The sequence below is a fragment of the Aquarana catesbeiana genome, linkage group LG10, assembly GCF_042186555.1.
Source record: "Aquarana catesbeiana isolate 2022-GZ linkage group LG10, ASM4218655v1, whole genome shotgun sequence".
Taxonomy (NCBI): Eukaryota; Metazoa; Chordata; class Amphibia; order Anura; family Ranidae; genus Aquarana; species Aquarana catesbeiana.
Genome location: NC_133333.1, coordinates 208581299 through 208596685, shown reverse-complemented (window position 1 = coordinate 208596685; position 15387 = coordinate 208581299).

Here is a 15387-nt window from a genome sequence, read left to right as displayed (position 1 = left end):
TGATCAGTGCATTTTTTAGCACTGATCATTGTAATGTCACTGGCCCCCAAAAAGTGTCACTTGGGGTCAGATTTGTCCTCCGCAATGTTGCAGTCCCGCTAAAAATCGCAGATCGCCGCCATTACCAGTAAAAACAATAAACAAATAATAAAAAGTCGCTATAACCATTGCGCAAACCAATCAATATACACTTATTGCGATTTTTTTTACCAAAAATAGGTAGAAGAATACATATCGACCTAAACTGATGAATATATATATATATATATATATATATATATATATTTATTTATTTATTTTTTTTTTTTTTATTATTATTATTATTATTATTATTAATTTTTTTTTATATATGTATTATAGCAAAAAAAGTTAAAAAAAAATAGTTTTCTTTTTAAAATTGTCAGTCTTTTTTTGTTTATAGCGCAAAAAAAGAATAAAAAAGCAGAGGTGATCAAATACCACCAAAAGAAAGCAGTATTTGTGGGAAAATGTTATTTATGTACAGCGTTGCACAACTGCGCAATAGTCAGTTAAAACGACGCAGTGCCGTATCGCAAAAAATGGCCTGGTCAATAAGGGGCTAAATCCTTCCAGGGGTGAAGTTAGGTATTCCAGACAGGTATCCAAATCAAATCTCAGCATGCTCCTGTGGTTCACCTAGGAATTCAAGATTCCTTGTAAGTCTATATTTTATACAATTATGCTTAAATGATGTTGAGCATGGATGCATACATACTTAAAGTGGTTGTAAACCCTTTACAACCACTTTTTACTACAGGCAAGCCTATAATTAGGCTTACCTGTAGCTACACTAGATATATCCTAAACCTGCACGGTTTAGGAGATATCCCTGTATTTGCATATGCCGATGTGATCGGCACATGCGCTCTTAAGCAAACTGAAGCAACGGCACACAGGTGCCATTGCATCAGTTAGACTGCGCCGTTACCGGCAGCTCCCGCGCGCTTGCGTGGGAGTGACGTCATTGCGGCTCTGGCCAATTACGGCACCGGAGACACGATACCCGGAAGCAACCCCCGGGAGCGATGTCGGCCGCCGGAGCGGTAAATGAGGACCGCTGCGGGGGCTTCGATCTCTGGTAAGTAATTCATAATAAGCTAGTATGCTATGCATACTAACTCATTATGTCTTGCAGGTTTTTTGGGGGGAGATTTTTTTTTTTTTTACAGTTTACAACCACTTTAAGTACAATTTTGAATATCTTATATATAGCTTGGACCCTATATCCCCTCTATGGTCGTCTCTTCCAGATTTTTACTGTATGGGTATCAATTATCATCAAGTAATTACAGGTATGCAAAAATAAATATAATGATCATGAATCTGTCAATATTCTGCTGGATGCAACAACACAATGAAATATTTTGTTTATAATTGATCTTTGTATAAAATAACTAAATAATTGTGTATGTATTGTTTTATAAAAAAAAAGTTCGATTATGTAAAATTAGTATAAATGTCCTAATAATTTTCTACTGCTTTTTAGATTGATGCATATACTCCTGAAGAAACTGTGTAACAAATTTGGCAAAACATGTCAAGTGGAAGCATCAATTGTCACTTGAAATGTGATATATGTGTTTGTTGAAACCCATTATTTTACCAAATTAATTTTAATGACGTAAATTAAATATTCAAATATTTTTTAACATGTTCTGTGTTTACTTGCACCTTTAGAGTCCCCCAAATTTTCTATATTTTCTCCTCTCGGCTGAAGTGGTTAAGATAACAATACCAATAAGATAACCTTACTGGTCCAGTGCTATTTTTCTACTTTCTTCAACTAATTGTTTTGGTGGTGACCCTTTAATTAGTGTGATAATAAATGTAGCCACAATAAATCTCTGTATACACTCTACATACTGGACTAGTGGTGTAAAGTCACTGACCATATGCAGTAACTTTTTTGTAATATTGTAAAACTAATAAAAACTCTCCGATTGCAGAGAACTGCTTTTATTTTATTTTTTTTTAATCATGACAGGGTCTCTTTAATATCTTAAAGCTTATAAAAGCATTGAACGATTTGGTTTAGATCCACTTTAATGTAAATTTTAGTTAAGTTCACAAATTAGAACATGGAGCCCGGTGTCTGCTCGTCAGAGCGGTATGAGATATCTCCAGCCTCTGTTCCTATCTAATCTAATTTTGATGGTTAATTCACAACGTAAAATAATATTATTGAAAGCGCCTTGTAATTGCCTCAAATTGTTAATGGCCTAATTTTAAACTGCCATTTAAGTCTCAGCGTACGACTTGGAAGGTAATGGAGTCCTGCTGGTCTGCAGCCATTTTAGCGACATGCTGGAGATCGTTTTTTAATCCTGAGCCGGCAGGAGCCGCGCTCTCCCAGGGCTAATGCAAAATGCATTAACAATTAAAGGCCAGTGGACCGGCTTGCAACTGCCACATTGTCAGCTTCCCATTGAAAAAGGCAATGCTTGCGCGACTTTATTTGTCACACTTGGGGAAAAAAGGTAAAAGCATTCTTTCTGCTTGTCACGTCAGAAATTGTATACAAGCAATGGAGTTCTCGTTCCTTACACGCGCGCCGCGGGAACAAACGTACGATAGATTGTGTTTTACCATTAAACGGCGAAAAAATGCTTTTCTGCTTTTCTTATCCAACAAAAACTTGACATTTTGTTTTACAATCTGGGAAATTAAAGAAATACATTAGGAAATATTTGTGTGTAAAACGATCTCTAAACAAAAACGAAATAATACTTTACAAGTCTTTCTGTAAAAAGTTTTTTTTTTGTTTGCTTTTTATTTTTATATCTCTTTTTATAATATCTCCGCACCGCCCAGGTACATGAGCAGAGATTAACATTTTTACTTCTCTGTGCAGGCCTTCCTCCGTCTCTTTGAGGTACAGGCATAAGAGGAGCTAGATCTGTTTTTTCCAATGCTCCCCCCCCCCCCCCCCCCCATATATTAAGGTGACCATATTTTTAAAATGCAATCCGGGGACATTTTTTTTTTATTATTATTATTGGAAAATTTCCCTCAAATTATATATGCAGTGTATTGTGGTATGTGTTTATGGAATGATTGTATGATATATACATTATTTCTCACATTTCGTCCATGAGATTAAAAAAAAAGATACTCCTTAGAATTTTTTTGGGATATGACTACCAAATATTACGTTTTTTGGTTCAAAAATAACAATATAAATTAACAATTCAGGACAGTAAAAGATTGCATGGTAGCAACACGTTCACATATGACACTTTATTTATTTATTATTTATTTTTTTCACACAAATAGAGCTTTCTTTTGGTGGTATTTAATTGTCACTGGGTTTTTTATTTTTTGCTAAACAAACGAAAAAAGACAGAAAATTTTGAAAATAAAAAAGTTTTTCTTTTCTGTTTCTGTTATAAAATTTTCGAAATAAGTAATTTTTCTCCTTCACTGATGTGCGCTGATGAGGCTATACTGATGGGCACTGATCTGCGGCAATGATGGCCACAGATAGGTGGCACTGATATGTGACAATGATGGGCGCTGATAGGCAGCACTGATATGCGGCAATGATGGGCACTGATATGCAGCACTGATATGCGGCATTGATGGGCACTGATAGGCAGCGCTGATATACGGCAATGCTGGGCACTGATAGGCGGCAATGCTGGCCACTGATAGGCAGCACTGATATGCGGCAATAATGGACACTGATAGACGGCAATGATGGGCACTGATATGTGGTAATGATGGGCACTGATAGGCGGCACTGATATGCGGCAATGATGGGCACTGATAGGCAGCAATGATGGCCACTGATAGGCGGCACTGATATGTGGCAATGATGGGCACTGGTAGGCAGCACTGATGGGCACTGATAGGTGGCACTGATATGTGGCAATGATGGTCACTGATAGGCAGCACTGATGGGCACTGGTAGGTGGCACTGATGGGCACTGATTGACGGCAATGATGGGCACTGATAGGTGGCAATGATGTGCACTGATAGGTGGCACTGATGGCATGGGTAGGCAGCACTGATGAGCACTGATAGGTGGAACTGATATGTGGAAATGATGGGCACTGATCGAGAGCCACGTACCTGATGTGAGACCGAAGTAGTGGGGAGGCCTCCCTTGCACCTTGGGTCCTTGAAGCCTCTGGAGATGGAGACAGAGACTTGGTGGACACCGAGTGGCAGGGGTGCGGAGCAAGCCTTAGTCCGAGATCCGAGCCGAGGTCAAGTCCAGTTGGGCAACGAAGTATAAAAGGGTTAAAGAATGGTAGAATGGTTAAGGAACAAATTTGAGGTCAATGGCAAGCAGCAATCGAGAGTAGTCAAATAGGTTTCCAGGTCGCAACGAGTTCAGACAGATCACACACTAGCACAGGAACAAGAGGGGACTGAAGATAATCCAGCAATTTAGCAGTGTCTGGGCTGGGCTTATATAGGGAAGTTTGAGAGGTCACTTCCTGTGTGCCTCCTGGGCACTTACCCGCCTTTTTTCATCAGGTTGAAGTCATTTCCTGTGCACGTCCTGGGCATTTTCCTGCCTTTTTCCATCAAGTCTTCTGTGCAGGTGCGGGTTGGTGCACTGAGGAGTCTTTGGCGCATGCTCAGTTGCCCCTCCGAAGGGATGAAGCTTGCTGAAAGAACTGATGGAGAAGATCTGGAGCGTGGATATGCGACTCGGGTTCCTAGGAATTCTCTTCAGGGCTGTAACCCCTCCACTGTACCAGCAATTGGCATCCGTGTCCCCTTCTATGGCAGTTCAGGATGGCCTCCACCTCGTACTCCTCAATCTCTTTAATCATAGAGGCAGGCAAAGGATGGGCCTCACGTTCGCCAAAGGGGTTCGGGCCCACAGGCTTCAGGAGGGAGGCATGGAAGACAGGGTGGATCCGGTAAGTTGAGGGCAGTTTGAGTTTGTAGACAACAGGGTTGAATCGAGACAGGACAAGGAAGGGCCCAATGAACTTAGGGCCCAATTTCTTGGAGAGACAGGCCAACTTCAAATGCCTGGTAAACAGCCAAACCTTGTCTCCCGGTTGAAGATCCAGGTCTTCCCGCCGCCTTCGATCAAAGATGGTCTTGTAATCCAGCTGTGCCTTGGCCATGGTATCCTTTAGGAGCTCTAAGTTGTTGTGTAGAAACTCCACTTTGTTCAAGACAGCCGGGACCAAATCGGAAGCGAGTAGGACAGGGGAAAAAGAAATGTGATACCCCAGGTTGGCATAGAACGGTGATTGCTTAGTGGTAGAATGTATTGTGTTGTTGTACGCAAATTTTGCGCAAGGAAGTAGGGACGCCCAATTGTCTTGGACAAAGGTGGAGAAACAACGAAGGTACTGGTGCATTCCGTTTGTCTATTGGTCTGAGTGTGGTAGGCCGAAGAGAAGTGGTTCTCGATGTCTAGAGCAAGACAGAGCTCCTTCCAGAATTTAGAGGTGAATTGGACCCTACGATCCGATACAATATTGCTGGGGACCCCATGGAGGCGTATGATCTCCTTGATAAAAGTCTGAGCTGTTTCTGGGGCGGAAGGAGTGACAATCATAGGAATAAAATGAGCCATTTCTATAAGGCGGTCCACAACAACAAGTATGGATGTAAACCCATCAGAGGGTGGTAGCTCCACTATGTAATCCATGCTGATCTGTTCCCAGGGTCTGGAGGGAAGAGGCAGGGGGCGTAGGAAACCCTATGATTTATTCTTTTCCGTTTTGCTGTGATTGCATACCGGGCAGGAATTGACGTAAGCGTGGCAGTCTACCTTGAGGGTAGGCCACCAAAAGGTTCGCGAAAGCAGATTGGTGATCCGTTGTGGGTCATTATAGAGCAGTGCCATAGCATCGAAGAAAGAAGACAGTGAGTGCAGTATAGGACTCTCCAATAGCTGATGAGCCCATGCTTGAGGTTCTTCTGTAAATAAGGCTACTATGAATCTGACCTTTGTATCCTCTGAAGAGAAGGTCCTAGGCTGTAAGTTAAAGTATAGCCGACAGGCGTTCCTGAAAGCCCGGAACTTGTGGCGAACCCCTGGAAAGCGTTCCGCCATAGGAACCCGTGGTTCAGGAGCTGGAGTAGAGATGGGCTGCTCCATAGCCATAACAGGTGGTTCCACAGGGCTCAGAACTGAGGGATTGGCCATTGCAGTCAGCCGACCTTCCAGTTGAAAGTACCCCTCTTGTATGGACGTCAGGGCCTGAGACACAGAGGCCACTTGTTGGCACAGGGCCTCGAAGGCAGAAGCACTCCCCTCAGTCTCAGACATGGCTGGATTATTCTGTCACAAGAGCCACGTACCTGATGTGAGACCGAAGTAGTGGGGAGGCCTCCCTTGCACCTCGGGTCCTTGAAGCCTCTGGAGATGGAGACAGAGACTTGGCGGACACCGAGTGGCATGGGTGCCAGGGGTGCAGAGCACTGTGCAAGCCTTAGTCCGAGATCCGAGCCGAGGTAAAGTCCAGTTGGGCAACTAAGTATAAAAGGGTTAATCAGAAGAAAAATGGTCGAGATCCAAGCCGGGGTTGGTTCCAATCTGGCAGCTGACTACAAAAGGGGCAAAGAAGTAGAATGGTTAAGGAACAAATCCAAGGTCAATGGCAAGCAGCAATCAAGAGTAGTCAAATAGGTTTCCAGGTCAAAACAAGTTCAGACAGATCACACACTAGCACAGGAACAAGGGGGGACTGAAGGCGATCCAGCAATTTGGCAGTGTCTGGGCTGGGCTTTTATAGGGAAGTTTGAGGTCACTTCCTGTGCGCCTCCTGGGCATTTTCCCGCCTTTTCCCATCAGGTTGAGGTCACTTCCTGTGCACCTCTTGGGCATTTTCCCGCCTATTTCCATCAGGTTGAGCTTACTTCCTGTGAGCGTCCTGGGCATTCTCCTGCCTTTTTCCATCAGGTTGAGGTCACTTCCTGTGTGCCTCCTGGGCATTTTCCCGCCTTTTCCCATCAGGTTGAGGTCACTTCCTCTGCACGTCCTGGGCATTTTCCTGCCTTTTTCCATCAAGTCTTCTGCGCAGGTGCGAGTTGGCGTACTGAGGCATCTTTGGCGCATGCTCAGTTGGCACGGATTTCCTCTTGCGGCAACGCGCCATTGGTGCATGCGTAGTAAGCCCTGGACTCTTACATCAGGGCTTGATCTGACCATTTAAATTTATAACTGGACTTCAGTGATCTCAACACATCATTAGAAACTGATATTCCCATAGCCTCTGATTTCCAAAGATTAATCCAAAAGAAAGATGAGGCACCATATATCTCCATTTCATGAAAGAAATTAGAAAGAGATATTGTCGGATTAATCAGTGAAAAAAGCATATCGCTGGCATAAGGCGAAACCTTATACTGCGTTCTTTCAAATGTCAGTCCCTGATTGTCTGGGTTTGATCGGATCTTACAAAGAAAAGGCTCCAGGGAAAGTGCAAAAAGGAGGGACGACAATGAGCATTCCTGCCTAGTCCCATTAGTGACCCTAAAGGAGGGGGACAAGACTCCATTTACCTTAACCTGTGTGGCTGGTGAAGTATAAATACTTGAGATCCACCGGAACATATTGTCTCTCACCCCTATATGCGGCAAAATCGAGAATATAAACTGCCAATTAACCTGATCAAAAGCCTTCTCTGCATCCGTCCCCAGAAATGCACATGGGGTCTTTGATGAGTTAACCACGTGAATTAAGTTCAGAGTCTTAGTAGTGTAGTCCTGTGCTTCCCGCATCTGGACAAACCCCACTTGATCCAGATGAATCAGAGGAGGCAGTTGTTACATTTTATTGCTGTCAAAAGGAATGTAAACATCCTTGTGACAGAAATAGGCATGTGACAGGTACTCTTTATGGAGAGATATTGGGTCTATAAGACCCCACATTCCTCCTCTTAAAAGCATTCAAAACACCAAAATCTGTGTTTTTGAATGGTCTTGGTTTTTAAAAACTGGCACAGATGGTTTCCGAGTAAACCAGAAGTGATGTCTTGTCATTGCTTCTGGTTTACAGTCCATCTCGGCTTTACTTGGCTGTCCAGCCGGTGGAACGGGCGAGCCCAAGAAAGCCGTGGAAGGTGGCAGGAGAAGGGGGACGTCCCCTCCTGCTGCTTGTAATAGCAATCAAGTGGCTAGTAAGCCCAGGTCCACATCTTGGCCCCTTTTTATGGTACTCTTTATGGAGAGATATTAGGTCTATAAGACCCCAAATCCCTCCCCTGCACTTAAAAGCATTCAAAACACCAAAATCTGTGTTTTTGAATGGTTTAGATTTTTAAAAACTGGCACCGATGGTTTCCGAGTAAACCGGAAGTGATGTCACATCATTGCTTCTGGTTTACAGTCCATCTCAGCTTTGCTTGGCTGTCCAGCCGGTGGGACGGAAGAGCCCAAGAGAGCCATGAAAGGTGGCAGGAGAGGGGGGACGTCCCCTCCTGCTGCTTGTAATAGCAATCGAGTGGCTAGTATGCCCAGGTTCACATCTTGGCCCCTTTTCCTGCCAATGCTGTGCCCTGGGATCACATTGTAGGGATCTGCTGCCCTCTACTGTCTGGCTGTGTTGCTTAATGTACACAAAGATTATTTATGTACATCACTTCCTGTCTCTGTGTGGTTGGGTTGACAACTCCAGAAGAAGGAAGTAAAGAATGAGAGTCACTGTATCCCCATGGAAGCACTGTTGCTAAGCCAGATCAGAAACTTAGATATTAGGCAAGTTATTTAATTTTTAATAGTTTACTATGGTTTCTCATAGCTTATGGGCTTAAAGACCAGTGACAGAGTATATCTACCCCCTTTTTTTAATATAACATGCACTTTACCAAATAGCTGAGTCTGTGATATGGTGTGCGTTAGACTTGTGCACAACGGAAAATTTTGTTTAGTTTCGGTTCGTTGTCATTCGTAAAATACATCATTTTGTTCTGTTATATTTGTTATGTTACGTTAATTCGTTTTCGGATAATTCGTTATTTCTGTAGAGTGTCGATATTCGTTATACTGAATCTCGAATCATGTCGAATTCATTCGTTATATCCGCTAAAATTTCTTTCGTATTGGTTGAGATTCGATATTTATGTATGTATATATATTCATGATAGTGATTCGTAGTTTGGAAAGTCGTTTGTTTATTGAATCTATTAACACACACAATGACAATATCTCTTCTCCTCTGCTCAAATACAATACAACACCCTTATCATGCAGTTCACAGGAATGCACTTTGCCAGTAATCCAACCTCCAGCACAAAATTAATCAGCTGATTGGACTGTAAGATTTACTTTGAGTTGACCTTTTTTGTTTTATTAGATCTTTAATGAATTACAGAATCATGTCAAATTCATTTGTTATATCTGCTATCATTTCTTTCGTATTAGTTGAAATTATTTTTTTTTTTATATTCAGACATTTAGATGCAAAATTCGGCTGGTTTGGGATTCTTTAGCTAGTTTTTTTCCTCAGGGCTCAATAACTAACATAGGCTAGAGCCAGCTGGTAGTTAGAGGTCCAGTTGCATGACAAATTAGAATCTACTAGGGACTAAGACAAAGAGTAAGGCAACCCTGAGTTCTAGTGCCACACCACAGCCTCTTCTGTGTTCCAGGCTGCTTGGATAATGGTTGGAGGATCTCCTCATCACCACTGATCTCATTTACAGGTCTCTGACACAAAGACAGTGTAAGAAAAGCCCAGTATGAGAACAAGAAGACTTTTGCATGCTCCGCACTGGCACAATGGCCAAACGGCCTATTTAAGCTGGATTGTGACATGAAATGATTGCTAAGTGGTCTTTAGCAAGTTTCTGCTTTACCTGTGCCTTGCTTACCTGCTATATTTGCCCTCTAATGCATGACCAGGCTTGCCTCTGACCTGTCTCTTGATTCTTGCTTACCTGTTGTGACTTTGGCTCGTACCCTGACTCCGCTTCTGCCTTACGTTCGCTTGTATCCTGTCTCTGCCTGATGTTCCTGTACCTTTTTGCCCGGCTGTTAATGACCATTTGGCTTGTGTCCTAGCTTTACTCTTGTCTACTGATAGAGTGTCATTGTGTTCCAGTCTCTGGTCCCTGTCTCGTGATCCACGGTCATCTGCATCCTGCAACCAACAGTTGGCACTGCCGTTACATCAGCCACTCTGTGTCCACTCCTCACATCTCCAGTCATCACTACCAGGAGTGTTGGACAAGAGGTGCAAGATAAGCTCAATCTCCACCAGGTACTTTAAACATAACGAAAATAACTTTTATCTATATAAGATTATAATGGCTGGGTTAACATTCTACTTTAAGAAACTGGGGACTTGATCTCCCTTCCAAAATCTTGCTGTTCCAAATGTCTAGGCCTGCATATTTTTGTACATCAACCCACAGCCACAGGTAAGCAGTTGATGGTCCTGAGGACATCAGAGGTCTCCAGTGCAAAGTAAGTGGTATATGTATTGGCTGTGAAGGTTGAACATTCCAGCTGGAGGAATGTAAAGGTTAGGGTATGGATTAACAACATTACTAATTCCCAGTAAGTGAGTGTATTGATTACCAGGCATCTGTGTGTTACATGCACCCTTTACAATAATCGATAGAGCACAGCTGTAAGACATGAAGAATCTGCATTAAACAACAGACGCCAAACTCTTATTTCTTCTCATTTAATACAACAATGCCCGCCTGAATGGCCATTGTACCCACGTATTAGTGTTCGGCTCCCTTCCAGCAAGCCCTGGCGAGTCCATCCAGCCAGTGGTTGAATGGCACACACAGTCACTCAGAAGATAGGAGACGGAGGAAGGATAATGAATACGCGAAATTGTAAGGCCACTAGCTTTTAGAAATCAATGAATACACGAACAGCAATCCTGAACGAGGTCTTCAAGGGTCTAGTTAAGGTGAAGAGGACAAATTTACTCATTGTGCTCATATACTAAGTGCCCGTCTTCCAGATGGATCATTCTGTACACACATACACAAACGTTGTTTGCTCTCTGCAGGAGCAAACTGTTCCTGCAGAGTTTTCAGCGAGTGTTGGGGAGTTATTCCTTCTAAAGTTAAAGTTACTGCCTGTTCTGAATGGGGCTTTCGTTTTTTACTCATTTGCTCTGTCATAATGTAATCATTATTATTTTGTTTTGTCAGTGCTCCTTTTATATGGCGTCTGTACGCCATACAGCATAAATAAATAAATCATGTCCTGCGCTATCCCCTTAGTGATCTGCTGAACCTGAAGCAAAAAAACAAACTTACAACCACAAGTTTTCCACGCTCACAGACAGATCAGGTGTGCAGCCTCCCCTGAATCGCACCTCCAATAGGGGGTGGGATAAGGTATTCAAATATAAAGGGATAGGGGTGTGTGGCGCTACCTGTACCGGGGTAATCTGTAAAGTATCTGTGCTATACCTCTGCAAATAAACCTGATATACCCTCCTACAGATTAATTCATAAAACTGTGTGAAAAACTATATAAAACACATCCCATCTTCATATAAAGTGATTAAACCTTCTATTATCAGTGGGAGGGATAGTACCATCAGAGTCTCCCCTAATGTACCACAATATATAACATAACAGTTTAAAAACACCCTGTAGGATACCTAGTGAAGTGATAAGTGTCCCACAGAAAAAATAAGTGTACTATCACAATAATCTAAAGTCCATTGTGATCAACAGTCCCATATATTCAAAATATAAAAAGTGAAAAAAAATGAACAAAAATGAAAAAATGTTTTTTTCTTGAATAAAATATATGTGAAGCTCCAAAATGGCAAAGTGTTCTTATAATTAGTGACTCTCGTGGTGAAAGATGATGATATCCGGTGACTTTCCTGCTCCCCCTCAAGGAACCCCACTCACCAGCTCCTCACACCCCTGCAGGGGTAATAGGCATGTGTCAGCAGAAGATGAAGGGCTTCCCAGATCCAGTGCAGGCGTCAACACGTGTCTCTTCTGTGACCCAGCTTCAAAAAGTGGATGGCACAACAACTCCTTTCATCTCATCCTCATAGGGAAAAAACAGGGCTCCCATAGTGTAATAGTTTTATAAAAAGGATTTTATTTAAAAAACACACAATAAAACCACTCTAGACTCCCCATGCAAGGGCAGCCAGTACTCAGACTAGCGGGACTCAGAGGGAGCTATGGAAGAGACACATCAGCCGAGCGGCGTGTGCCTCAGCTGCATTCCAAGCTCTCTCTGGTTTCCGGGTATGACGTAGATGCGTAGCTCCGTCTTACGTGTTTCGTCATCAACGTTGTCAAAGGCGTGACGGACGCACTACATCCTACTCTATTTATACGGCAAGCGGGCATACGAGATCCTATTCCTGCTCCTCCTATGGGCGGCCTCCCGAAATTTAAATGCAGAAACCCTCCCTCGTATTTACCAATTGGGATGAACATGTAGCAGGGAAAGTCCCAGGGACTGCTTACGAGAACCGGAACAGTGTATCCCCGCTCTCCGATTTACAAGGCAGACATAAGCAAAACATAACTGGATATATAGCCTGAAAAAACTCTCACGATTAGTGCTAAAAGATGCATCTCCCTATACACAATAATATCTAATCGTACAATAAACATGTGATAGTAGTGGGTATTGCCACAAATATCGGTACTTGGAGTGGACAGAACTCCCCCTGGTGGTAAGCATGAAAAATGCTGATCCAATTGAAAAGGAATAGGCTTCCATCCACCATGGGTGCTATTTTGTCCCAGCACCAAGTATCTGATAGAGAATGTCATAAAAAATAATAAAATAAAATAAATAAACTCCAAGGGGGTGGGTGGTTCCAGATCCTTGTCTACAACCCAAGGGCCAACTTAAAGTAGGTGTCAGCCTTAGGTCTCCCATACCCAGGTTGTTGCCCAACGAGAAGGATAATTATATACTAAATAGTGTATAGTAAAATTGCTACTAAAACCCTTAGCGGCACCTGTTCAAGCCGGGGAATAAAAGGCCGCATATACTGATACCCAGGGGCCCACGTCACTAGATTAAAGAAGAAGACTAAAAATTTTTTTTCATATCCCCCACCTAGGGAACAAAATTAGATGCTAGTTAAAGACCCTAAATGTAGGGTCCATGATGAGGTAAAAATGTATCTAATGTGCATATACACATAGTACCGCTCAAAATGTGTCCATACACAGTGTATATCATAGCATAACATACTAAACCTCACTAAGTGGGGAGACACAGCCTGTTGTACATGGGATGAAATAGGAAAAAGGAACCGGGGGGAGGGGTGGGGGGTTTCCCCCATTGGCTCAACATCCAAACATCCACCACCATGTAGCTTAAACCTAGGCCTACAGGCCCTACCAGACCTATACCCCCTTATATATCAGATATGGGTACCAAAGAATCTACCCCAATTTGAGGATTATGTAATATGTAGGTCCCTACTCCAGAGGGCTCCCACCTAGCCAACTATTACCAGTCACTCAGACATCCCACAGGGTCCCAGATCCATTCACCCATCTAATCAGCATGTGTATTACTCTAAAGGTGATAACTGAGGTGCAAGGCCGCAACCTGGCGCTAGGGGTTGGCTATAAAGCAGTTTAGATCCATATCTAAGTTTAATCCCCTAGGGGCAAGGGACTTTAATCGATATATCCACTCAGTTTCGTTCTGAGAGATGAGTGTAAGCTTATTGTTCCCTCTCCAGTGGTCTTCAACATGATCTATACCGTAGAAGACAAGCCCCGTGGGGTCTCTATGATGTACTTCAGCAAAGTGTCTAGATAGATGATGCTTGGGGAACCCTTTCTTGATGTTATTAATATGTTCCCGTATTCTTACAGCTAGGGGGCGGGTAGTTCTTCCCACATACTGGAGGTGACATGGGCACTCTATAATGTAGGTAACGTGCGTGCTCTGACATGTAATTAATGTTTTTATTTGGTATTGTTTCTGATCCACTGTGGACTTAAATACTACTTTTTTCCTCGGCTTTCCTGGTTTACTGACCCTACACGGTAGGCATCTTCGACACTTGTAAAACCCTTTCAGATTTGAGCAGATTTTTACTGGTTTGGGGGGGTCTATAACGTTGTGTACAAGATAGTTCCGGAGGCTAGGTGCCCGCCTGTACACAAGGATTTTGGACAATACTCTGTCCTCTTGTAAAATGGGCCAATACTTTTTTATGATGCGTTCCGACATCTTTATATTGGTTATTATACCCTGTGATGAACATCAAATCTGCTTGTTCTTTCCTGATCTTCTTACTATTGTTGAGTAGGGTGTTTCTGTCCATTTTCATAATCTCCAGTTTAAGTTTAGCCAAGGTGTTTGCTGCATATCCCTTCTCTTGGCATCTATGGATTAACACATCTGCTTGTATTTCAAAATCCGCAATTGAATCGCAGTTCCTGCGTAAACGTAGTAGTTGGCCCTTTGGGATGTTACCTTTCCACCTAGGGTGGTGGCAGCTGGAAGTGGGTATGTACCCATTGCGGTCGGTGTCCTTAAAAAAGGTACGAGTACAGAGGGATTCCCCTACCTTAAAGATTTCCAGATCTAAGTAATCTATCTTCTGGAGATTCCATTTTCCTGTGAACGTAATCCCGTAGTTATTGTCGTTCAATTGACCAAGGAATTGCTCAAAAGTGTCAGGTGTCCCATCCCATAAGATGATCAGGTCATCAATATAGTGCCTGTACATCTTAATTTGGGGGATCTTCCTACCATAAATATACTCCTCCTCCCACATATTCATGAATAGGTTCGCTACACTGGGGGCATAACGTGCCCCCATGGCTACACCTTTGGTTTGTACATAATAGTTCTTATTGTACCAAAAGTAGTTACATTCCATGGCTAGTTTGAGCCCCTCCAGAATATAATTGATCTGCTGCTGTTTCATCCCTGTGTTTTCATGCAAAGCTTTTTTTACTCCAGCTAGCCCATCCTTTTGTACAATGCTGGTATACAACGAATTAACATCTATCGTTGCCAGCACCCAGTTACCAACATCCTTATAGTCTTGGAGCTCCTGGATGAGCTGTAGGCTATCACGTAGGTATGATTTACCTTGCTGTACCAACGGCTTCAGGTATTTGTCCAGGTATTCCCCTAGTCGCGAGAATACCAAGTTGATCCCACTTATAATGGGCCTTACTGGTGGTTTATGCAGCCTTTTGTGTATTTTTGGTGTGTAGTAAATGACTGGAGTTTTAGTAGATTTGGAAATCAAGTATTCAGCTTCCTTCGGGTTCAAAATCCTCATATTCTTCCCCTTCTCAACGTATTTCTTCAATTTCTTCTCATATTTTTTTGGGGGGTTTTCCTTTAGCTTCTTGTAGGTGTTTTCCACCATAAGAAGTTTTCCATCTCCTCCTGATAGTCCCTCTTATCCAGAATGACTAGTCCCCCCCCCCTTGTCCGCTGGTCTTATGACTACTTCA